Below are 25,472 nucleotides of genomic sequence, written 5' to 3' on the forward strand. Positions count from 1 at the left end.
CAGGGGATTAGTCCCACAGTCTCACTCACTCACAGGTTGAAACTATCCCAAACAATCCATCTGTGACGTAGTGACAGATGTGTGACCTGCACCTGTCAATGGCCTCAGTGATTATCTTAAAGTAAGACCAATGTACGTGTATATCTTGAGCACACTCACACATTCCACTACGCTCATAGCGATGAATTACGTGAGTATATTACAGATTGTATAGTGCCGATAGATGTTATGTAAATAGAATCGTATATGCATGTACTTTATTGCTATCAATAACAATACATTCGTAATCATCATTAGCCATAGGTTCATTAAGTATGCACCGACGGTGTAACGGAGTTAGTGGAGGTGACAGTATACGCTGAATGACACGTCTGAGGTCCACATGTATACTATATCAGTATTTGGTCTTATCGGATGCGAACCCAATGTGAACTTTAAAAACCTTTTGCACTGGCTTGGTGGCATGCATTTCCTGTGCAATCAACCACACATACGAATCACCCATTTGTGTCGTGTTCATTACAGACAGTTTCATTTGCAGACGAATCGGCAGCTCGAGGCTTCGTCCACAACAGTGCTACCAACACGAATCCGATAGAGTTACCAACATGTTTGTGACACTGGCGCTTCGAACATGTGTGTGACCAGGTTCAAAACAAAGTTCGGCACATGTTCCAAACTCAAGTTTCGAGCAAGTGTGGCCACAAAAAGGTTCCACACAAATGTAAATAGAGTTAATGCTATAGCTAGACCTTCAAAGCTGCTCTTCACACTTTCTGCTACACTACAGTCATTAATTCTATTCCTCTTTGCTGAGAGATCACAGCAACGACTCTACAGTAATTATATAGTAATCACGAAAATAAAACAGAACATCGCAAGACGAGATTACCTTTACTTAAAGGATTCACGTGGCTTACCAATACTGTAGTCCATCCAGCTAGAACAGTGGAGCAGATCTCGAGATAGCTCATGAAGCCAGCGGGTCCACCTGTGCCTAGGCCTGACACTACGGTTGGGGGAGTAGTCCTCGAAGTGTTGAGAGTGAAGGAGTGGCCGTAGAGAGGGAACTCCCAGCACCAGGTTCCTTGCTCAGGTGCCGTCGTTAATTCAGTGGGATACTGCGAAGTCGTCCCCAGGGTTCCCATAACCCATAATAGTTGAAGGTCAGGAGATGAATATCATCCAGGTACTAGGCGAGCCCCGGGGTATCCTAGCTCTCTTCAGATAATCTTTCTCAGTTGTGCCAATAGCCGATGGCAACAGCGGATCATGAGGCTCACAACAAATCCTCAGTTCCCGAACGGAGATGCCAAAGTTAACTTTGTCTTGCCGTCGACCCTCCGTCTTCGTCAGAGGAGCATCACCCATCCAGGCGTAGCAAAACAGAATCGACGTTTTGCAGGAACTGGACTACATGGATGATGAAGTCTGAGAGTTTGAGAGGCGACAAGGTCAGCGGAATCCCTCTTAACTCGCGATAGCCAGTAAGGTCGTCAGTCCTACCTTTTTACCCACCTATCTTACCTTCAGACTAGTGAATCATGTATAGTTATTAGGGCCGTATTAATCAGTTGAGCCCAGATGGGAGTCGCGGGCCTTGATGTAGGAGTTGGCCTCCAAGGCAGCAATTGCATACACGAGATGAATTTCAGACATTGACATTGATGTCCTCAGGTGTGTATGTGCCACTTCCCGGGGAATGGAGGGTTGAATAACATCACTGAACGAAGCATCAACAGTTCTCACGGTCGTGGAAACCCCAAATGAAGAACTTCGTATTGGTTACAATGTCCAAACGTTGATCATCATCTTAAACCTTAGATTGTAAACTCTAAGGGTAGAAAACTTCGTTTTTCAACGTTGTATAGAAAACGGACCACTGAGTTTATGGAAGACATCAGAAACTCATAAACGAGTGAGGTGGTATGAGCAGAAGACGTGCAGATGTTTCAAAGAGAAAAACTATAAGATTTTCATGTAAGTACGGAGGTGGAGATAATGTCAGTCATAAACATTGACCGAAATGTCCATTAAGTCTGTTCCTAACCTCGTCTATGGCACTACTTTCAACGACTCTAATTAGTAATCATTCCATGTGTTAACAGTCCAGTTCAAGAAAAAGTATTTTGCCTCGTTTGAGGTCAAACATCATTCATTACTACGAGTGAAATCAGGCGAATCTAACCTTTCCTTTTCAAAGCCAAGTAAATCGAGATCGTTCACTCGGCTCTCATAAGGTTTGTTTCTCAGTCCGGGATTCACCTTGGCAGCTCGACGCTCTGTGCTCTCTATTCTATGAATGTATTTTTCCAAGTTGGATGACCCAAACTGGAAACCTTGACGAACTGAAAGAAATCCTTCTTCGTAGTAAATGTGGCCACTTAAAGTCTCTCCAACGCTCCTCCCATTACCAGAAATATCAGTGTTGCCCTTATGTGGTTCATAGATTATTTCCTTTAGTTTATGTATTGACGGAATGATTATTGTCATTAAACCTTTATGCTGCTATGAATTTAAGGTCAGTTGTATGATTTAATAAGTCTTTATTACTAAGATAATGGGTGAAGTGGGGAAATTCTAAGGGATACAACAACAACATTCAGCAGACCTGTGCACATCTGGAGGGGTCGTTGATCAGGCTGAACAGATGTGTTATGAAGATATCCGGCATCCCTTTGTACCCCGCCCTCACTTTATCCCTAGCTAGAATTCAACCTTTAGATTGCAGTGGGAAATGTAGATTACGTCAAGTACGGCTTGGGCAGTTGATTGAACGGACGTAATCATACGTTCTAAACAGTCTTAGTAAACACTAAGTTTCTGTGAATGTGTGTATCAATCACCAGTCGGAAAGTGTGTATTAAGAACAGTCAGAAAGGTTGTAGCAGTTCTCTGTTTTATGAATTCAGAAAAAAGAGAGACATCTATTTGAAGCAAATGTGTACCTTAAGATTCAGAAGACTCGGTTTAACTGGATCTTAATTCAAGTACATGTGTTCCTGTGAATCTAAATGATTCAAGTAGATAGATATGATTCAAGTTAAACATACGCATGTATATGCCTTTGGATCTAGATGATTCAAGCACATTTGTGTAAGAGTGGATCTCAATGATTCAAATGAATCTCGATGGTTCGAGTCAGGCACAAACGCATGCCTGTGGATTCAGATGATTCAAATCAAGAACAAACGGTGAATCTGTTTGTTCAGGTGAATCGGTCAGGGAACTTCTGAAAGGGTAACAATCCTGGCAGTGGTGTAACATGAGGAGCTCTGACTCTCTCGGCCCATGTTACCACTGCCAGTGCAGTTCCTCACGCCTCGACCCACACCTTCCACCACCACATCTTGGGTCGTGCTGAGGTCCACAAGGAGCGAGATCATGACCTACACAGGGCTGAGTTTCGTTACAGGCAAACGGACATAACCTATATTTTATCAAACACGATGAAACAAGTTCTAGATCAGGAATTGAATATGTTATGGCAAAAAACTTAAATTGTAGGATGATTACATGAAGTTCATGCTTTCCACGTTATGAAATCAACAGTATATGTTGGGGAGTTTTCAGTTCATTCTTCACCCCAAGTGCGTTACATTTCTTCTGCTGCTCTGTCCACTCTCATTCCCCAACGACCCCGCTCTACAGAGGTACATCTGCAACCGATATACTCATTCCTATCATCTTAGCAGTGCATGCACACCCTGCACTCCCCATGCATCAGGATTGGATGATTATACATTCAATTAGATTCCATGACACTCACAGATTCTCCTTCATCGGTTCCCTGCCTCGAAGCCAGAGATTATAATGTATGCAAATTCCTAAACCCAAGCTCAGGCAAGTTCATTACGACGTTACAACACTTTAATTCCCTGCAAAGTACGATGAAGAAAGCAGATGAACTAAGGAATATGTGAATATATCATGTGGTTATGTTCTCCGTGAGTCTCTTAACCTTTGACATTCCCCACGTATGCGTAGCGACATCTAGGATCTAATTCCTCACAGGTCACTGGTCTAGGAACCACATTTCGTGTGGTAATAGTCTGGGATAAAGGATATGTTAATGAGGGGTTCATAGGACTATCCATCCCCCCTCCATCTTCCATGATGGGGGATGTTGAAAACGTCAGTTATGTACTGTGGGTGAAACAAAGGTTGAAAGTACTATTTTTCATTTTTTTTTTTTTTATATCCAGTGTAGCGTTGCAGACGTTGAAACATTCATGGTCTTTCATCAATATTCTCGAACTTTGAAAACAGGCCCAGTCGTCTGTTATCTGTCATACTACAAAGCACAAAAGCCTGTGTTTGGGTCTGTATGTTCGTTCGTTATGCAACGACTCCCGGATCGCTACACGCACAATTCAACCACATTTTATTGCACGGTAGCATGGAACAACCAGCATGGTTATTGTTCATAACCCTTAATCATCACCTCCCCCGCCTTCCATAACTTCCATACTGAGGGTGAGGGTAATCTATGCTTACATGTAATATGGGTGAAACCTGGGTTGATAATACACTAGCTAGTAGTATCTTGATAACGATCAAGATAGCATCGTATTGACTCAACTGAGTGTATATCTGTACCCACAACACCTTCATACATGTTATACTGTTCTTTTCTCATTCTTCCCTCAGTCTATATCCACTAGGGCGAATTTGCTATATGAATCTTACAGGAATTACAACTCTTAACACTTGGTTATATGAATTTCTTACCTTCCACGAGGATATTGTACATTGTAGCATTATATTGAGCATTCATCATAGAATACCAAAGGAATACTACCTCGTCCCTGATATATATATATATATATATATATATATATATATATATATATATATATATATATATATATATATATACATATATATATATTGACCCAAGAGTTACTGCTATTCTTATGTGGCTCTTGCATCGCTCAGGACGCTAGGTTTGCCACATCAAACGGTCGGGCCCACACGTCATAAGGTACGGTGATGTGGTGTGCGTTATGTGCAGAGAGCACTAGGCAGTTGAGTAATAAGTCCTTAGTGTCTTTCCTATGGTAGCTGCATCGTGGTGTATGTGGGGACTTAGGATATGATGGAACGGTGTTCGTAGTGCTGTAGTGATGAACGATGTTCAGAGTGTAAGAGGGAGAGTGTAACTCGTGTTTGTCTAGGGAGTGTTGTTTTTGATGAGTGTATTTCTGGTGGGGTTTGAATTTAAGTCTGCGTTGTATGGTCAGTTTTCTAGCGTTTGTCATTTTTTTTTTTTCAGTGTGAATGTATTTTGTTAGTGAATAGAGGTTACTGACTCGTGAGGCAGGGGTAAGCTTTTTATTTCTACTTGGTAAATAGTAGTTAGTTACAAAGTGGTTTGTATAGGTTTGAATACCAAGTATGTTGAGTTGGGACTTTATATATATATATATATATATATATATATATATATATATATATATATATATATATATATATATATATATATAATTTATACATAGGCCTTTCTTCGTTTGTGCCTAGAGCTACCTCACTAATGCTGGAAAAGGCATTAAAGTATGATAAATAGAAATCTCTCTGTCTATCTGCCTGTCTATCTTTATTTATTTCTACTTATCATACTTTATCGCCGTTTCCCGTGTCAGTGAAGTAACACCAGGAAACAAACGAAGAATGGCCCATCCATTCATACACACACACACACACACACACACACACACACACACACACATATATATATATATATATATATATATATATATATATATATATATATATATATATATATATATAAACGTCTATACACGCACATATACATACATATACATATCAACATATACATATATGTGGAAGGAGGTGGAAGGATGGAGTTAAAAAGATTTTGAGCGATCGGGGCCTGAACATGAAGGAGGGTGAAAGGCGTGAAAGGAACAGAGTGAATTGGAACGATGTGGCATACCAGGGTCGACGTGCTGTCACTGGATTGAACCAGGGCATGTGAAGTGTCTGAGGTAAACCATGGAAAGTTTTGTGAGGCCTAGATGTGGAAAGGGAGCTGTGGTTTCGGTGCATTACAAATGAAAGCTAGAGACTGAGTGTGAACGAATGTGGCCTTTGTTGTCTTTTCCTAGCGCTTCCTCGCGCGCGTGCGGGGGGAGGGGGGGTGCCATTTCATGTGTGGCGGGAGGGCGATGGAAATGGCTGAGGGCAGCAAGTATGAATATGTACATGTGTATATATGTATTTGTCTGTGTATGCAAATGTATGTATACATTTGAAATGTATATGTGCGTGTGTGGGCGTGTATGCATATACATGTGTATGTGGGTGGGTTGGGCCATTCTTTCGTCTGTTTCCTTGTTTGAATTCTCGACAATATGATGTTGAGCTTGTTACACCTCGTGTCTCTCGTTTTCTATGAACATTGCGAGACCAGACCCGTGTCACCTCACCTCCAGTTTGTTGATGAACCAGTGACATAGTCATAAAATAATTCCTTACGTTGCACCATTAACTAAAGAGCTAGTATTTTGCAGACCTAAGACTAGCCGATAGTAATGAATGTAACAACTGTCTAGTGAGGAATAGAATCAGTAGAAGTGGGTAGGGTTGTGGAGCGAGGGATCGCTCGGTGGCGCGGAAAGAGAAAGTGGTGTAGTGACTGCCCGTGCACCCTCCCTGGTATAACCTCTCCAATGCATCCTCCACGACGCATCCTCCCCTTGCTGGAGCTCCGACCCTTGAGGTTAACGACATCAACTTGCGGTGAATTCTCCGACTTTTCGGTTAAGTATAATTCTATAATTGTCTGAGTATTAATGTAGATTAATATAATCGTGAGGATTACCCTCATGGATTACACTCAGTATACAGCGCATGGTCTAGTTGGAACTGCTAGAGACGTAGAGGGAACCAACGATGAGAACCATGTGGTGGCATGACAGTAGCGAGGCGCCTCGGGTGATCAGGGAGCCCTAGGGTCATGCGAGCCATTCCAGCCTGCAGGAGAGAGAGAGAGAGAGAGAGAGAGAGAGAGAGAGAGAGAGAGAGAGAGAGAGAGAGAGGAGGGATATGCGAGTTAGGGGTCCGACAGACTGATTGATTAAGTGGAGTGGTGGCCGCCGCCCCGGAACTTGTTGTGAGTTAGCAGTGAGAGAGAGAGAGAGACAGACAGACTGACTGCTAGTGAAGATTCAACCCTCAACGTTGCGACAGTCGTGTCTCTCTCTCTCTCTCTCAGGAGAACACATAACTCCCGAGGAAAACAACTGTCTCAAAGTTGAGGATTGAATCCTGAACAGTAGCTCGTGTCTCGTTTCTGCCTTTCTGCCGCTCGGGGAACTTGTTTGACTGGCGAGGGAGACGCAGTGGAATTCAAATCTGTGGGAGTATAGGGCAAGTCTGGTGCTTCAACATAGCGGGTGACACAGGTGTTCCTGAAGCCCCTGGAGTCACTCTGGCCCAGAGGGAATAGACGACTAAGTATCCTCACAAAACCCAGAAACTCACGGAATCTTTTATTGACCTGGAAGTGTAGTGTGATAGCCTAGGAAAGCGTGTGTCAACTCATCTCCCCACAGGGAGGATGACAATCATGCCAGCTGGAGCGCGTGTAACGGTGTTATATTCAGCAGGGACGAGGGTTGAGGATTGTATGCACTGCTGCACAGGTCAAGGGGTGGTGTGGGGGAGGACAGATACCAGTGCCAGACCGAGACCCTACTGGCGAATGTGACGTGATATTGCATCGTCCAGCCTCGCATCCACGTGATCAGCCTGACGTCCTGGCCTGTCTATCTGATCCTCATAGCAACGGACCCCATGTTATGAGGGAAGATATTCTAGGTTCGGGCGAGGTCACTGTCATATGGCCGGGGGGAGTGAGGGAGGGAGGGAGACACGCGTAGTGAGGTTAACTTACATCCAACCCCAGCAAGGAGCAGCTGCTCAACCATCTTGTGTTTCCTATGGTTCTCCTACATCCTCCTCCACGTGCTCCTTTAGGCGTTGAATATCGTGGTTCATCGTTTATCACGTATGTTCAGGCACGGTAGGCAATGGTCTGAGTCTAATATCTCATTGAACTCTGTACTTGTATCAGTAGTCTGTCAGGACAGAGCTGCACGTTAATACACAGGCGGCGGTATGTGGAAAATGCCTTTGTCTGAATCTGGATTAATATGTGCACGATCCTCATTCGCATGGGATTGATATTTATTTCTCGTGTAGCTTGCTATGTTACCCCTGTGTAGCAAGCCATGTTCAGAATTGCCTCCTCATGTTTTGAATCTAATTGGCTCCCTTCCGTCCCCCTCCTTAATAATACCTTCACTATTCCTTTATCATGGTAATTGAGACAGCAGGGGTAACTGAGTGCCCCAAACATGTCATCTAATACATGCTACATATTCATATATATATGTACACCTTAGCCTAATCCAGACACCCACTTATCCACTAAGTCAGGGTCGATGATAAGATGCAGGGCTGACTATGACACGATCATGATTCGAACCCAAGGCGGGCCCGTGCACTACCCATGGTCAGTGATGCTAAACACGACACCAATACCCAGCTACGATATGCGATTTCAGGAAATATCTATTGCAGAAGAATCAGGTTCCATTTTCCTCTGTTTTCCTTACGTCAAGTGATTGACACTGGGAGAGTACGTTCCATCTGAGATGTGGTGAGGTGGTGCGATGAATGGTAATCACTCGTTACGTCTCATTAAATGCATGTAAGTCTTCTATCTTCTAACTTGACGCTCCAAGGGGAGTTGTGTGGTTCCCATGATATTTGTTGGCAATCACACTCTGTTGAGCGTGAATCACAGGCCTACAACGGTGTGAATCACAGGCCTACAACAGTGTGAATCACAGGCCTACAACAGTGTGAATCACAGGCCTACAACGGTGTGAATCTTATTCTATATTTGCTTCGGTATTGTTCAGTTAATCAACCACAGTAGACTGACTTAAAGTTTACTTAACGTAAACTTCCGCTTTGCTAAGCTTGGCACAAGAACTGATCTTTAGTACTCTTGACATCTGTTGATCTTTCTTCTTTCACGACGCTACAGACAGGAGCAGAGTTCATTTTCTTGGTTGACGCTACAGACAGGAGCAGAGTTCATTTTCTTGGTTGACGCTACAGACAGGAGCAGAGTTCATTTTCTTGGTCCGTCAGTAATTTCAGTCTGGCAGCATCGTTGTCTCTGGACGAAAAGTAGTAAAGTCTCGCGAAGGGACTTATTACTTCAAAGAGATCCACCTTTTCCCTACTTCTGAGTTCAGCGAAGGCCTGAAGCAGTTTCAGGAGCCTCATAAAAAGGACCTTAAGGGATGGATATGACCTTTACTGAAAAGATATAGTTATCCTGAACATAAGAAATGTTGGCTTAGATATTTGCTGAAATGTTTAGATACGCTACGAGTCGGAATTGACCCCCAACCAACACTGATCTACGTCTGAGTCACCTTCCATGACCTGAGGTTGAGTCTGCTGGAGTCAGTGTGAGTAGGACACGTGATCCAGGATCAAACACGCATCGTCAAACATACTCTATGTTACTCATCTACACGAGCACTAAGACTCATTTTCCGACATTTACATTCCCTAGCTTCAATTTTCGTGTCCGAGGCTCATTTGCATAATCGTAAACTTCAACCGTCCTTTACCTTCACTACTGACTTTATTAATGGACCTGTGGTTGGATGTGTACACAGGATCTGCATAAGCAACAGGTTTCTATACAGCCAAATTATATGAAAATATTATGGCGGTAACAGCGGAGGGCGCAGAGGAGAAATGGAAAAGGCTCGGGGATAGAGAGAGAGAGAGAGAGAGAGAGAGAGAGAGAGAGAGAGAGAGAGAGACAGAGAGAGAGAGAGAGAGAGACGGGAGCCTCATGGTCTCCGACGTCAAGTCCATTTGGGTCGCTATTGAAGGAGATGAATATCATTCACGGTGGAGAAGAGAGAGAGAGAGAGAGAGAGAGAGAGAGAGAGAGAGAGAGAGAGAGAGAGAGAGAGAGAGTTACAGAGACACGGCTACGCAGACAACATATGCCTAAGACCTAAGCGAGGAGGTCTGGCGTTACTGGCCTTAACTGAAAAAAGATGCAGTTCCCTCAAAAGCAGTGGAGGAAAAGAGTAGCAGAGAGAGAGAGAGAGAGAGAGAGAGAGAGAGAGAGAGAGAGAGAGAGAGAGAGGTAACTCACAAAGATAGTCGTAAACAGTGATGATATTCGGGCAGTGTGTGTGTGTGTGTGTGTGTTCCAACAGGCCCAGCAGGAAGATAGTAGGGTAACTCCCTCATGGAGTTCAATTTAGCCCTTTGATGATGTGATAATTACTCTGGTTGAGTACTTCCACATGTGGCTGAACCTGATGGAGGGAGAGGACTTTGTGGGTCTGGTAAGGTCTCTGTGGGTGAGCAGGTCTGTCTCTGTGGGTGAGCAGGTCCGTCTGTATGGCTCGGCAGGTCTCTCTGTGTGGTTCAGTAGGTCTGTAGGGTTCAGTAAGTTTCTCTCAATGGTTCAACTGGATTGTCTGTCTGGTTAATGGGTTAGCCTGTATGGTTCATTAGGACTGTGTGGTTCAACAGATCAGTGTGTGTGTGTGTGTGTGTGTGTGTGTGTGTGTGTGTGTGTGTGTGTGTGTGTGTGATTCAATTGGTCTGTATGGTTAAGCAGGTCAGTCTGTGTACTTCAGAAGGTCTCTATGGTTAGGAAGGTCTGTATGGTTCAGCAAGTCTGCGTGTGATTCAGTGGGTCTGTGTGGTTCAGCAGTTAGAGATCGAGGATTACTGTCATCATGAATTTTATGTCATCATTGTAAATCCTCCCGGATTACATTCTTATGATCTCGGAATTTATAGGGACAATAAGGTATCTATCCGTCTATAGCAGTTACTCCGGCATTCCGCTGAAAGTGAGTATTAAGAACGACCCTTCCTGACATTTTGGATGGATAGCATTCTCTACCCTCAGACGCTTTTGACATTAAATCTCCTCTTTACGCGGATGAACCTCAAGGCGAACACTTCAGTAGGGTTGAGCCTTTGGTGCAAATGCTACAGAGTCTCGCCCCTTTTTGCCGGAAGTGGTTTTACGTTGTCCTCGCCTAATGCAGTGAATTAAACGCTCTTACCCGTAATGTACATTAAATGCAAGACACATTGAGAGGTATAAGCCTCAGGTGCGGCGTGAATAAGGGAGCTCTTTCAGTCTCCACCATCCCAGGAACAGACAGACTGGATCCATCCACGACACAACAATGATAAAGCTTAGTTCTTTGGTCAAAACTCCTCCCCACTTGTATCATATTATACTGGTACCTCAGTACTGGTACCTTACTTACCTTACTACTGATACGTTGTCCCTGATTATACCTCGCCACTGATACTTTACTACTGGTACCTTACCACTCGTGCCATAGCCCTGGTACCTTGCCTAACACATGGTACCACTTGCTATATTTTGACGATGGTCGACCTATTCGAGCAACACTAGCCTATGATGGAGGAATAGTGACCAGTGGATATACCTCAAGAGTTAGTTCCATCTCCTCGATCTCTCGTTTCCATCGCATAGTCTTAGAGATACACCTTATTCATTTACTCTCTCTCTCTCTCTCTCTCTCTCTCTCTCTCTCTCTCTCTCTCTCTCTCTCTCTCTCTCTCGTTAACCTTAATTCTACCCACGACAACAGTGCGCCTTCGGAGAGACCGAGGCTCTTTTGTTCTGTTGCTTCTTCTTTTTTTTTCCATAGATGCTAAAACACGTCCCTCTGGTCAACAATACCAGAGCATGACGCCAACAGAGCCCTTCGCAATATCAACAGCTCCTAAAACTCATCCTTCTAGTTAGATCTTCCAAGAACTCTCTCCCCTCAAAAAGCAAACAAGATCACAAGAATTTCAACTTCCAAGACCAGGTCCCATTGATCAACACTTCCAGGAACCCATCAGCATAACCCCTGCACACACACACACACACACACACACACACACACACACACACACACACACACACACACACACTTCAGCTCACGCACCCCCACCCCTACCACCACAACATGTCTCTGTAGCTAACAGTCAAGGCAGACTCTCATTGCTCCATCTCTACCCACCTGGAACAGGAGCTGTACCAACTATAGCCACCTTACATTTTCTGTAACGTTCCTCTAGGCACAGTAGAGTGCGGAGATGTGTTGGGAGACAGTGTCAAATGCTTTCTTGATATCTGTTGCCACTAGTATGGAGTGTGAGGGAGGTTGGGTTGGAAAGGGGTGTGGGGGAGTTGTTGAAACCAGGTGTGGACACGGATAGAAACCCTCCCCTTCTTCTATTTCAATTTTTGGAAGCCTTAACAGATAAACTGACTTAGAAAGTACTGGATCAACTACTAAACGAAGAAGATATGGTCATTAGGGTAGTCAGAATGATTACTGAACTCGTCTTACTCGCTGAGGTATATATATATATATATATATATATATATATATATATATATATATATATATATATATATATATATATAGTTAAGTCGTATGTACGTGATGGTCATAGTGATTCCGGTCGACATAGTTAGGCTCATTCTTATCGCAGATTATGCTCTTCATTTCGGTATATTTTGTTAACTGGCACTGATTATCTTCCCCTTTAATCTGCGACATAAAAGGGAGAACAAACTCGTTCGTAAAAGAAGAAAAGAAAAAGTAAACATTATTATTTGTGGTATCGACTAAGTCAGGAGAGAGAGAGAGAGAGAGAGAGAGAGAGAGAGAGAGAGAGAGCTGTATTGTCAAGGTAAATTTTTAGAACTTCTTTTCAATTTCTGATTAATTCTATTTTCAAAATGAAACTCTCATTTCTGATGTGTACAGAAAAGGCCAGTAAAAAAAAAAAATAATAATAAGTGCATTATCTAGCCAGATGAAATGCCAATATTATCTGACGTTAATACACTCGCGTGATATATATATATATATATATATATATATATATATATATATATATATATATATATATATATATATATATACACGTATCTTTTATAATCTTTTTTTTAATTTTCCAAAAGAAGGAACGGAGAAGGGGGCCAGGTGAGGATATTCCCTCAAAGGCCCAGTCCTCTGTTCTTAACGCTACCTCGCTAACACGGGAAATGGCGAATAGTTTGAAAGAAAAGAAAGAATTGCTAAATTAATCAATTATACCAACATTACCTTGCATGGCAACATTATTTAACGCACTGTTATACTTACATGACTGAAAACACTACCATAGTCTAGCATACTGCCGTACTAACATTGTTTAACAAAATCCCAACGTACTGTTATACTAACATTATCTAACATACCGTCATACTAACATCTAACATACGAACATAATCTATTGTACTGCCATACTAGCATTATCTAACATCATACTAATAAGAAGGCTAAGTTTCGCGTGGTGATTTAGGAGGTAGCCACAGACTGGACCAACCAAATTTGGTTGAGAATATATCAGACATGGCTGCCATAGGTTAGACCAAGCAAAATCTAACTTAAAATCTATCATAGATTCTCTCCCCGAGTCGAGGATGAATATCGTGGCTGAAATTCACACAGATCTCTGATGCCTGAAATTCTGAAAATCAAGAAATCTACTTTGAAATATATATATATATATATATATATATATATATATATATATATATATATATATATATATATATATGAAAAAAAGTCCTCTGTTCTTAACGCTACCTCGCTGAGGCGGGAAATGGCGAATAGTATGAAAAAGAAAGATATATATATATATATATATATATATATATATATATATATATATATATATATATATATATATATATATGTAAACAGGGGAGAGAACGAAGAAGGTAGAGTAAGAACAAGCGATAATAATTAATGTAGCGAGATAAGGGGACATGAAAGCAGGCAATAAAAGCACCAAAAGGGATTAAGAATCTTGTGATAATATCCTTTTACATCCCACCACACTGGCTACGTCTGGCTCGTGATGAAAGTATTATACACTCGGATCCTCTTCCATTAAACTATAATGCTCCGGGAAGGCTTTATGAGTGAATACGGTCTGTGTGTGTGTGTGTGTGTGTGTGTGTGTGTGTGTGTGTGTGTCTGTCTGTCTGTCTGTCTGTGTGTGTGTGTGTGTGTGTGTGTGTGTGTGTGTGTGTGTGTGTGTGTGTGTGAGGAGTGGAATTAATTTCCCTAGAGAAGATGTTCAAATGAGAATTTTGACACATTGTTGTAGACGGGATATACGAATGTAGCTGGAGGCATTAAGTTTAAGAGAGGATGTTGGAATATATTTGCACTGGCGGGTTTTATGTCCCTGTGACTGTAAAGTCTCTCTCTCTCTCTCTCTCTCTCTCTCTCTCTCTCTCTCTCTCTCTCTCTCTCTCTCTCTCTCTCTCTCTCTCTCTCTCTCTCTCTCATATCCCTGACATTCCCACACACACACACACACACATTCCTTCCCGGGTCTTTCCTCCATATCCTGGGACATTAGACGCCAGCCACCAGGAAATTCAAGGTTTCCAACAATCAATTTGCTTCTGCCAAGCAATATGTCTCCCACACGCATATATATATAAAGTCAACTCTAGAGAAAGATAGAAATAGAATCCCAGATATTTCTTCTTTTTTCTTCCCCCTGGAGTTGCTTATATTCACACGCGGGAGGAGAGGTCATGAGAACGGAGAGTGTGCTTAAGGTCTCGATCCTACGAAGTTTATTTCTCCGTCTCCCCTTGAGGGAGAACCTCATGCATCCATCCCTCACGTGGTTATCATCTTCTCATTGTCTGTTGCACAGTAGGAGAAGGAGGTGTTGACGTTACCTCTGCACGTCTGTAGGGTTAAGGGGAAGTTTTCTCTCGCTCTTGCAAAGTTGTTCCAAAAGTTTTTTTTTTACTCGAGGTGAATGTAAGGTAAGACATGGTGGTGTGGGGTGAGGGGCAGAGCGAGGTGGTAGTAGTAGTAGTGGTGGTGGTGGTGGTGGTGTGTGGTATGGAGTGTGGTGGGGGGTTTATATAGGAGACAAAGGAGTGAGGGGAAGTGGAAGGTCCACTGTGTACTCCACCCACACACCCACCTGCCTCTGCTACTCCACCCTCATCACGACCCTCAGCGGGGATGTTCCTCGTATTCTCTACTAATCTTTCTTTACGTGGTAAAGACGATACAGACGAGCAAGGATCGGAGCTACCTTGGAGGCGTATTCCTCCAGCGCGTGGGGCGGTATGCCACTCATCCATACAACCTTCTTCACCAGGAGCTGAGGAAAGTCGCGATTGACGTTCCAGATGGAGAAGATAGAACGGGGCTTAGGGTCGCTGCACACACGTTCAGTTTTACACTCAGGCCGGTAGTCCACAGTTAAACCTGAGTGCGTGTATGGAAAATTAACGGCGTAGTTTTATATGTACAGACCAAAATGTTGGCCTGTGTGGTATCTGTCAGTGACACACGGTCATGTTTAATTGTGTAGTTTTGTCCTGTATAGTTAAAACTGAGTGAGTAACTGAGGTCGCTGGATGGTGGATGAGAAAAAAAACTGGAATCATCCACAGCGGAGAAAGAAATGTTAAATTTCCAGAATTGTTTTTGGTTAAGTATTGGCAGTGGTGTAGCGCAGGCAGGCGCTGAAGTGAGGTGGCGAAATTTACATAAGGAATAATGTAATCACAAGCTGACATATGAATAAATAGGAGAGATTTATAGTTCAAGAAATTGGGGAAGAAATTTTACATTTGGTATTAATTCGTTCAATCCAAGGATCGATGCTTCAGATCGACATATACGGGGCTCACAAAGCCTTAACAGAGTTGCTCACTTTCCTCACTGGTGTCTTTCCGTCCCGCTTGTATACAAATTTGTTGAAAAGTGAATCTCACTTCAAGTGGTGACCCTTAACTCGTAGTAAATCGGTACAATCTATCGATCTATATCCAAAGTTACGAGTTATAGTTATATGTCTATTTATCTATTTATTGTATCACAAAACATCAGGTGTTTATGAGTCACTTCGAATGCGAAAATCCAAATCATGATTATGAGGTCTGGGTAAGCGAACAGCAGAGAGCAAATAGTAGAGGGTGAACAGCAGAGGCTGAACACCAAAAGTTCAACAACAGATATTCAACAGCAGAAGCTTAAAGGAGGTTCGACAACAACAGAGGCTCAACCGAGGCTGAGTAACAGCTGACTCTCAACAGGAGAGGATCAATAACTGTGATTCAAAGTTTAGCAAATTCTGTCCAAAATAAAGTTTGGGAAAAGTAGGCAAATGTGTTTTTAACGCACGCACACACACACACACACACACACACACACACACACACACACACGCAGGTTCCCTTGGTGTAATGGTTAGAGTCGTTGACCATGGTTTACGTACGGGTTCGCTCGGGTTCGAATCTTGGGCGCGACAGTTGGCCCACAGCCAACCCAGCTATTCATCCTCCACACGGGGATAGTCAATAAATGGGGACTTAGGCTAGGGTACGACAGTGTGTGTGTTTATACACATAAGAGTAAAGATATGGTATATATAGATAAGGTCAAGAGACGGGGCGACACCAGTGTAAAACTCTATTCCCGTTATACACAGACAGAAATCACACACACACACACACACACACACACACACACACACACACCATCATAAAACAGAGTCTTGAGACTGATGCAGACAGCGTGGCTGAAGACTATCTCACTCCTTTTTGATTAATATCTTCAGCTCTGAGAGGCAGGCACGGTAACCAACACCGGGTATTCATTCCCATATTCTTTTCTTAACGTCATTACACCATCTGTCATGAAAGCTGAAATAGATCGTATTTTCTAGTACTTTAGGAATGTACATCTATTTCTCAGTACTCAAGAAGCGTATCACTGCTCTCTAGTACTCCAGAAGTGAGCAAATGTTTTTGTACGCATTCCCCATTAAACCATAAGTGTTCAACAGTTTTCCACTACTTCAGAGATGTACATAAGTTCTCCATTACTCTTGAAGTGTACATCTTTTTTCTAGTACTTCAAAAAGTGTACATCTTTTTTCGAGTACTCCAAAAATTTGTACACCTGTTCTCCAGTACTCCAAGACGTATGTATATATCTATTAGTCCCAGGAGAGAAGGTATAAACATGGTGCTTTCCAACCTTTTCCTCCAATCCTCTCTTTGTGTCTTCATCTCTTTCATCCTCTTGTTCTCACTCTATCATCCTCTTCTTTCTCTCCGTCCTGGGCACCAGGAGCCAGTGTACAATACCCGTGGCGTCCATCTGGCGGTAATGCTCCAGTGTGGGAGGCTGTCAAAGGAGTTTTTTAATACTTCGTCTCCTAGGACATGGGCGCTCCTACTATGTCCATCTTTCTTATATGATACTTTAAGATTTTTTGGTATATATATATATATATATATATATATATATATATATATATATATATATATATATATATATTTGGTAAACATGTTTACCAAATGGCGTCGTAGCTTCGTCTCTTCGATGTATATCATTTGACTGTTATATTTCTCTCTTTTGTCTCCCCTGATGATGTGATTATTACACGAAAGTGCACTTGGGAACTTTTCGTGTATCATTTTCCCCGTGGACTCATAGGAATATACATATATATATATATATATATATATATTATCCCTGGGGATAGGGGAGAAAGAATACTTCCCACGTATTCCCTGCGTGTCGTAGAAGGCGACTAAAAGGGAAGGGAGCGGGGGGCTGGAAATCCTCCCCTCTCGTTTTTTTTTTTTATTTTTTTTTTTTTTTTTTTTTTTCCAAAAGAAGGAACAGAGAAGGGGGCCAGGTGAGGATATTCCCTCAAAGGCCCAGTCCTCTGTTCTTAGCGCTACCTCGCTAATGCGGGAAATGGCGAATAGTATGAAAAAAAAAAAAAAAAAAAAAAATATATATATATATATATATATATATATATATATATATATATATATATATATATATATATATATAAACGCCCTTACACATACATACACATACATATACATACATATACATATATACACATGTTCACATTCATCCTTGCTGCCGTCTGTTTAACGGACAGATGGGGGGGGGTGAGGGGGGGTGTCCGTTAATGACGACTGTCCGTTAAATCCGGATGTTATATCATGATGTACAGTATACCTCGTACACTGTACAGTAACAGTCATATCTTACGGTCAGGAAAATACACTTGACATGAACAACGTTAATTATTGTAAATAAAGTAATTCAAAGTATAATTACTTCCCGGTTGTGTTTGATGGATGAGTTTATGATGACATGATTAACACAGGATGACCAACTAGGTCTTTAATTTCCGAGTCTGAGGATCAATGATGCTCTCATGACCTCTCTTTACTAGTGGTTATCTCAATTATGTCTAGTTTTTGCGCAACACTCAAATTCACTCACTTTCTCTTCACAGGATTATCCTTAGGGGGTTCTGGTTGCTATGTTCTCTTTTCTTTGTGTGCTAATGATGCTAATGCAGAGAGAGAGAGAGAGAGAGAGAGAGAGAGAGCGAGAGAGAGAGAGAGAGAGAACACGTGTGAGTTAGTTCTAAAGAGACCAAAGCCTCAGAGAAGAGGATCAAGGTGAATCATGGTAAAGGGAGTTCTCTTCCAATGACTGTCTGAATTGTCATCGTCTCCCACAACTGGCCTTTTTTATGTTAATAAATTAATAAAATGTCTCAATAAGAATGGATTAAATCACACCTAAGGTTCCTCTAGTTCCTTGAAGATAGAAGATGAGAAGATAATGCGACTTGTTTCCCCTCGCTGTAGACGGGCATGCAGAGGTGCTGAAATAGGAAGTTGGGGAGCCATGCAGAGGTGCTGAAGTAGGAAGTTGGAAAGCCGTGCAGAGGTGCTGAAATAGGAAGTTGGGGAGCCATGCAGAGGTGCTGAAGTAGGGAGTTGGAAAGCCGTGCAGAGGTGCTGAAATAGGGAGTTGGAGAGCCATGCAGAGGTGCTGAAGTAGGAAGTTGGAAAGCCGTGCAGAGGTGCTGAAATAGGAAGTTGGGGAGTCATGCAGAGGTGCTGAAATAGGGAGTTGGAGAGCCATGCAGAGGTGCTGAAGTAGGAAGTTGGTTGTTTTCTCGTTTTTGTTTGTTCCGATAACCAGGTGGTCATAGTAACTGTAGAAAGTGAGTGAAATTCTGCCTTCAAGATTACTGCGTTTCTGAACCAATGGAAACTAAGAGAACTTGGGGTTCGAGGGTCTGATACTGGATGATATACAACAGAACAGCAGCAGGAGGTGAACAGAAAGGTGCAGAAGCTGGAGAAGACTAATGGCATACAGATTAGATGTTTGCTTTAGAGAATTTCTTTAAAAAAAAAAAAAATACTTAGAGAAGGAGAGGGATTCGGTGATGTCATTTAGGGATCAGAGCAAAGTTTGAATTTGGCTGATAGAAACAAAGGAAATTAAAAGCCAAACACAGTCATCTTCCATTCAAACGTTGGTACATTATACAGCTGCCTCTTGTTGATATATAATGAGTGAGTGTGACCACATTATATTAATTCAGTTGATCATATGTGACAGCGTGTTTCACAGACCCTCAAGCTCCCCTGAAACACACACACACTCTCTCTCTCTCTCTCTCTCTCTCTCTCTCTCTCTCTCTCTCTCTCTCTCTCTCTCTCTCTCTCTCCACCCCCAGTTTAAGAACCACTGCCGTAGACTTTCTGTTGTGTTAGTGATATTGAAAAGAATATCATCCTATGACTGACACATGAATGATGCTTCCTACATCATGACAACCAACACATGATACGTATAATGAGAAGAGAAAATAGATAATGTATGATAAGTTTTCTTTTTTGAGATTCATGTAAATCATTATTGATTGTTCATGCAAATTATCTCGTGAGAAATGACTCAACCTCTGCTGGCTCACTGAGGGGCGTTTTTCACCCCCTTGAGTAGTTTTGTAGCTCAGACCCTAAATTCTTTCTGGTCATTACAGGGACAGATCATGCAATTTCCCTGGACGCCGAAAACGTAGTTCCTGTGTGTATGTGTGTGTGTTGCCCCACAGTCGCACACGTACACTCGGCGTGTCTCCCTCCGTTATCTTGGTGTGTCCACCATGCACCAGGGACGCTTTATCTCGAACTTTATTTGATAGTTTTACATTTTGCTTGATTAAAAGAATGAGGAAACTGATTCTAAAGCAGATGGCGGCACCTGGGTCTTAATACGCAGCCCAGCAAAACTGCAACACATCAGCTCCAGACTTGCTGGAAGATGTCTGCCAGTGTTGTTTGTTTACGTGTAAATCGTTTTCACACTCATGGTCGGCAAGAAAATGTTCTCAGTCTTTAGATTATTTCTTAACATTTACTTTAAAGATCGTTCATCACTGCCCTTTATTAGTTTATTTCTTGTTTATTTTATGAATCTTGTTTGTTTAGGTATATTAACTTTCTAGAATATTGTCTGTATGTTTTCCAAATGTTCAATTCTTTCTGTGTTTCACACATACCATTACGATGGCATTTTTCATATCAAACCTTCGCTGTTTATTGATGATGTTACAAGACTTCTTCCCAGCGTTTTCTACGACGGTGGAGGTAACATCAAGGCTGTCCCATGGGAGGTGTGCCTGGGAGATCAGCGTTTCAAGCTTCCAAACAACAAAACTTTAGCAGTAAGTTTCTCGTTAGTTTCAGGAACATGTGTTTGGCGCATCCGAAAGTAATATTCGCTCGTGCTCATCAGTGCTGACTCTCTCAGTTAACCTGTGGAATATTAAGTATTTGGTGTTTTAAGCTGTGATAGGCCATGCCAGCCGACAGCTTGTGACATGGTTGAAGTTCCCCACAAGTGTCCATATCTGGCCACATGGTCCTCTCTGACGGGTCTAATAAGCCTGTCATTGGTGTTCATATGTAGGGGTCAAGTCTCTCATTGACGGGTCAGGGGTGTTCATATCGAAGGTCATGTCCCTTATTGACGGGTCAGGGGTGTTCATATCGAAGGTCATGTCCCTCATTGACGGGTCAGGGGTGTTCATATCGAAGGTCATGTCCCTTATTGACGGGTCAGGGGTGTTCATTCGAAGGTCATGTCCCTCATTGACGGGTCGAGGATGTCCATATCTAGGGGTCATGTCCCTCACTGACGTGCTTAACCTAACAGGAACCTGGTTTCCAGATGGTTTGTCTTAAGCAGAGAACTGATTCATGATGGTTTTAGGTCGACGCCAGTTTCCACCACCGACAGCCAGCTACTCTCGAAAACAAAATGACAGTGACATCGTCTCTAATTCACCAGTTTCATTTTTCATATCTTTTTTCTTTTTTACTATTGCCTTCATCCTTTCTCTGATCATCTTTCTTACAGAGTCTTTGATCGTATCCTTAATTCATCTCCTTTTTACTTATAGGATTGACTTTTGATAACTCAGAATCTAACCTTCCATAGCTCGACTTTACGACCCTCGTATGACATACGACCTTTGGTTATGATCTCTTGATGGTCGTAGGAGGTAAATCACTCATGGAGCGAGTTCACTGAGGGAGGTATAGCGGTCTTTTAACTCCCAACCGACCACTTGCTCTTTCAGCTGTTCCGAGGAAGTTCTGTGCGGTCCTCTGAGGCTGCTAAGGCACGTGAGCCAAATTGTTGTTCAGTTCGTCTTAAGTCCTGATATAGAGATTCTATTCTGGGCAACCTTCTCTGCTACATCTATAGGTCTATGAATATCTCCACGGTACTCTCGCCTCCTCCACTCTAATGTTCTAAGAGACGCCCACTAAACATTCTGAGTTGAACACAAAGATCTCGTACTGGTTCAGCAGACTTACTTTTGTCAAAAGATATTTGGTGAAATATGATAATGTTTCTCGGAGTCTGAAGGTACACCCAAGAGCACAAAGAAACACAAACACAGGCATCAAAAGACGTTTACATAGAGAAATGCTCTGTTGGCGTAGTCGGGTCAACGCTCATTGTGAAGAACAGTAAACCATTATGACTTTGCTTTAGTCTGAAATGATCAAAAAAACAACACATATCCAGGAACTCTACTCTCCAGGCAATTTGAGATTCCATTATATCGACGTGAGTTCAGGTTAGACGTTGGCGAAGAAGGGCAACTCTTGACGGTGAGCTGAGAGAATCTCTCAGTATAGAAATCTACGAATGAGGACAGTTCTTCTCGCTGTGAGCTGAGAGAACCTCTCTGTAGAGAAGTCTACGAATGAGGACAGCTCTTCGCTGTGAGCTGAGAGAACCTCTCACGTATAGAAGTCTACGAATGAGGACAGCTCTTCGCTGTGAGCTGAGAGAAGCTCTGCTCAGGTATCTAAGAAACATCGGGGCAAGTTTTCCTGAGGTACTTCAGAGGTCAATGAAGGTCTTGAAGTTCTGTAGGAGGAGTAGGAGTAGTAGGAGTAGGAGGAAGAGTCGACTGCTTATTGGCAATAATGAATGTTGGTAGAGTTCGATACCTGCTCCCCAGATCATCCCAGAGGAGGGACTTGAGAGAGACTTATGGGAAATATTAAATTAGCATAAAAAGTACTGTGTGTGTGTGTGTGTGTGTGTGTGTGTGTGTGTGTGTGTGTGTGTGTGTGTGTGTGTGTTGTTCTCTTTAAGCGGTTATATGTCTCATGTTTCGCTACCTTCGCTAACGCGGGAAATGGCGAATATATATGTATGTACGTATGAATCCCTCATGTTTGATAAGATGTGCCAATATTTGTCGCTGTGAGTACGAGTGGAATAACGGATGACCAACAATTAGATCGGAGGAGTTTTCTGTTGAAGTAACGCAAGTCCCAAGTACAGAAATATGCTAAAACTTTCCTTAACTTTGAATAGTTACAAAGCTACGGAAACACACATGCACGCATATGCGTATACACACAAACACATACGCATAAATAAGCACGCATATTTACGCACCACACACACACACACACACACACACACAGAAGGGTGCCATCAGGTCCATCCAGATCGAGGTCATCATGAACGTATTATAAGAACAGTTATAGAACACGTGTGACACGCGTACCAGCAGTGTGGCCAGTGTGTTGTCCTCGCGACACATCTCATTCTCTGAAACCCCTGAATTATGAATCGATCCTGAAGCTGCCTGGAGGCCATAGCGTAACTCGGATGAATGAGATACAAAGTTTACAGTCATACTACAGTCATCTTATTTGTGATATCGTAATGAATGTTGACATGAATCACAAAAGAGCATCAGATGATTGTGATCACCAATTCTTATGGCATTTGTACACCGAGTATGGTAGGATTTATAGACACGTTCGGATTAACCATGTCGGATTAACCATGTCGGATTAACCATGTCGGATTAATCATGTCGGATTGATCATGTCGGATTAACCATGTCGGATTAATCATGTCGGATTAATCATGTCGGATTGATCATGTCGGATTAATCATGTCGGATTGATCATGTCGGATTGATCATGTCGGATTGATCATGTCGAGTATAGAGACACTCTACCTTGTGGCGCAATGATCCACACGCCAAAGGGTCGGTAGGGAACTCTCTCTCTCTCTCTCTCTCTCTCTCTCTCTCTCTCTCTCTCTCTCTCTCTCTCTCTCTCTCTCTCTCTCTCTCTCGCTCCTCCTCCAGGATGTAACACTCGAGTATCGAGATTGCTTCCTGGAGTTTGATGCTCCTTATGTGTTGGCTCTCGGCAGGGAGATGGAGAATGATGAGTGGGGGAAGGGGCTGATGGGGGGTAAGATCTGAAGAGGGGGATGAGGTTAAGGATTGATAGAGAAGAGTAAGAGAGAGAGAGAGAGAGAGAGAGAGAGAGAGAGAGAGAGAGAGAGAGAGAGAGAGAAGGTGAGGCTCTCACAGTCCGTGATAGCGAGCGGAACGTTCTTCTGGGCATCTCCGACCCGCTAGGCCTACCTACCCTCACTTGTACTTTCGAAGGTCTGAGGCACTTGTTCTCCACGTGATCTCTTGTCGTCATTACCCTCTATCGTGATGCACACGACCCGGGTGGTGGTGTTCACGAACTTCGTAAAGCCATCCAGAAAGCCATCAATATACCCTGGGACAAAGTAGAATAGAAAATAGGCATCTTGGCATGATATCTTCGAAAGGGACTTCAGTACCTACTCAACATCTGCAGTTGCTGTGATAAGGAGAGGATGTTTTCCCCGAAGGTTTCACAGAGGCCAGAGTAACAATGATACTAAAACCAGGAATGTTAGAGACAGACCCAGGCAGTAACCGACCCATATCCCTCTTAAAACTACAGAGGAAACTTTTTCTGAAAGAACAATAAACCAAAGGTTAAAGAGGACACCTTGAAGAACAACAGCTTTTTATAACTCTTATCAGTGCGGCTTCCGGAGGGGCAAAAAGTACAACCTCAGCGATTGTGGCAAAAAAAAAAAATTCCTTATCTCCGAACGACACGGAACGAATGAATTGTCGTCATACAAGGAAACATAAGAAAAGCCTTCGAGAAAATGTGAACGAACGGCTACGTTATAAACAGCCATATCTGAGATCACAGGAAGACTTCTGTACAACTTTGTCAACCAATACACTGCAGAAATCACTAGTCACTCTGCGACGTCATCCAGATTCCCTCTAACAAGCGGGGTTCCCCAGGGCTGCCTGCGTCCTATCATGAACGAAGGTTATAACTCACACAGCTGACATTGCCCCACACCAGTTGGTGCCACGAACCGTCGACGCCACAACGATGGTAGCTTCGGTGAACTCACTTCCTGAACCTACCTTATTTTCTGCAGTCAGAGGGAAAGTAGATGAAACAAATTCGAAAAAGACTGGAAAATAGAACAAACATAAACAAAATTATTTTGTAACGTTTGGATGAATAAAACCCAAGGGTGAATCAGAGAGATTAACATTACTGCTAGCAAGAAGGAATACATAACCCTGGGTCATACACCATCATTAAGACACATCATAACAACAACAGATCCGTACAAGGTAAATCTCCCTTCATCTGTCTGTACAGATTCTGGCACCTTCCACAGAACCAAAACATACACCAAGTCAAGACCATGATAGAACCTTTCCTAACCTACTCACCTGCACCAACGTTCCTCACCTCCAGGTCACACATGCTGAAGTTACGGAGGATACAAAATAAGATTCTGTAATTCGTCACAGATGTAAACTACACTACATTGATAATACCGTCGAACTGCACGAGTGATTAAATATCAAACCAGTCAGTTCATAATAAGAGAAACAGCCCAAAAGTATGGCAGAGACTTGAAGACAACGATGATACAAAGTACAGACAAACCCGAGATCTGGACAACAGTACAGACATGGAATACCCTTGGTTCCCTTGAAGCCTCAAAGCACTCAGGGAGGCTCCAGTCATCCATCGATGTACACAAAGAATAATGTTTAGTTTAGCGTAGTGA

The sequence above is a fragment of the Panulirus ornatus genome, chromosome 9, assembly GCF_036320965.1.
Source record: "Panulirus ornatus isolate Po-2019 chromosome 9, ASM3632096v1, whole genome shotgun sequence".
NCBI lineage: Eukaryota > Metazoa > Arthropoda > Malacostraca > Decapoda > Palinuridae > Panulirus > Panulirus ornatus.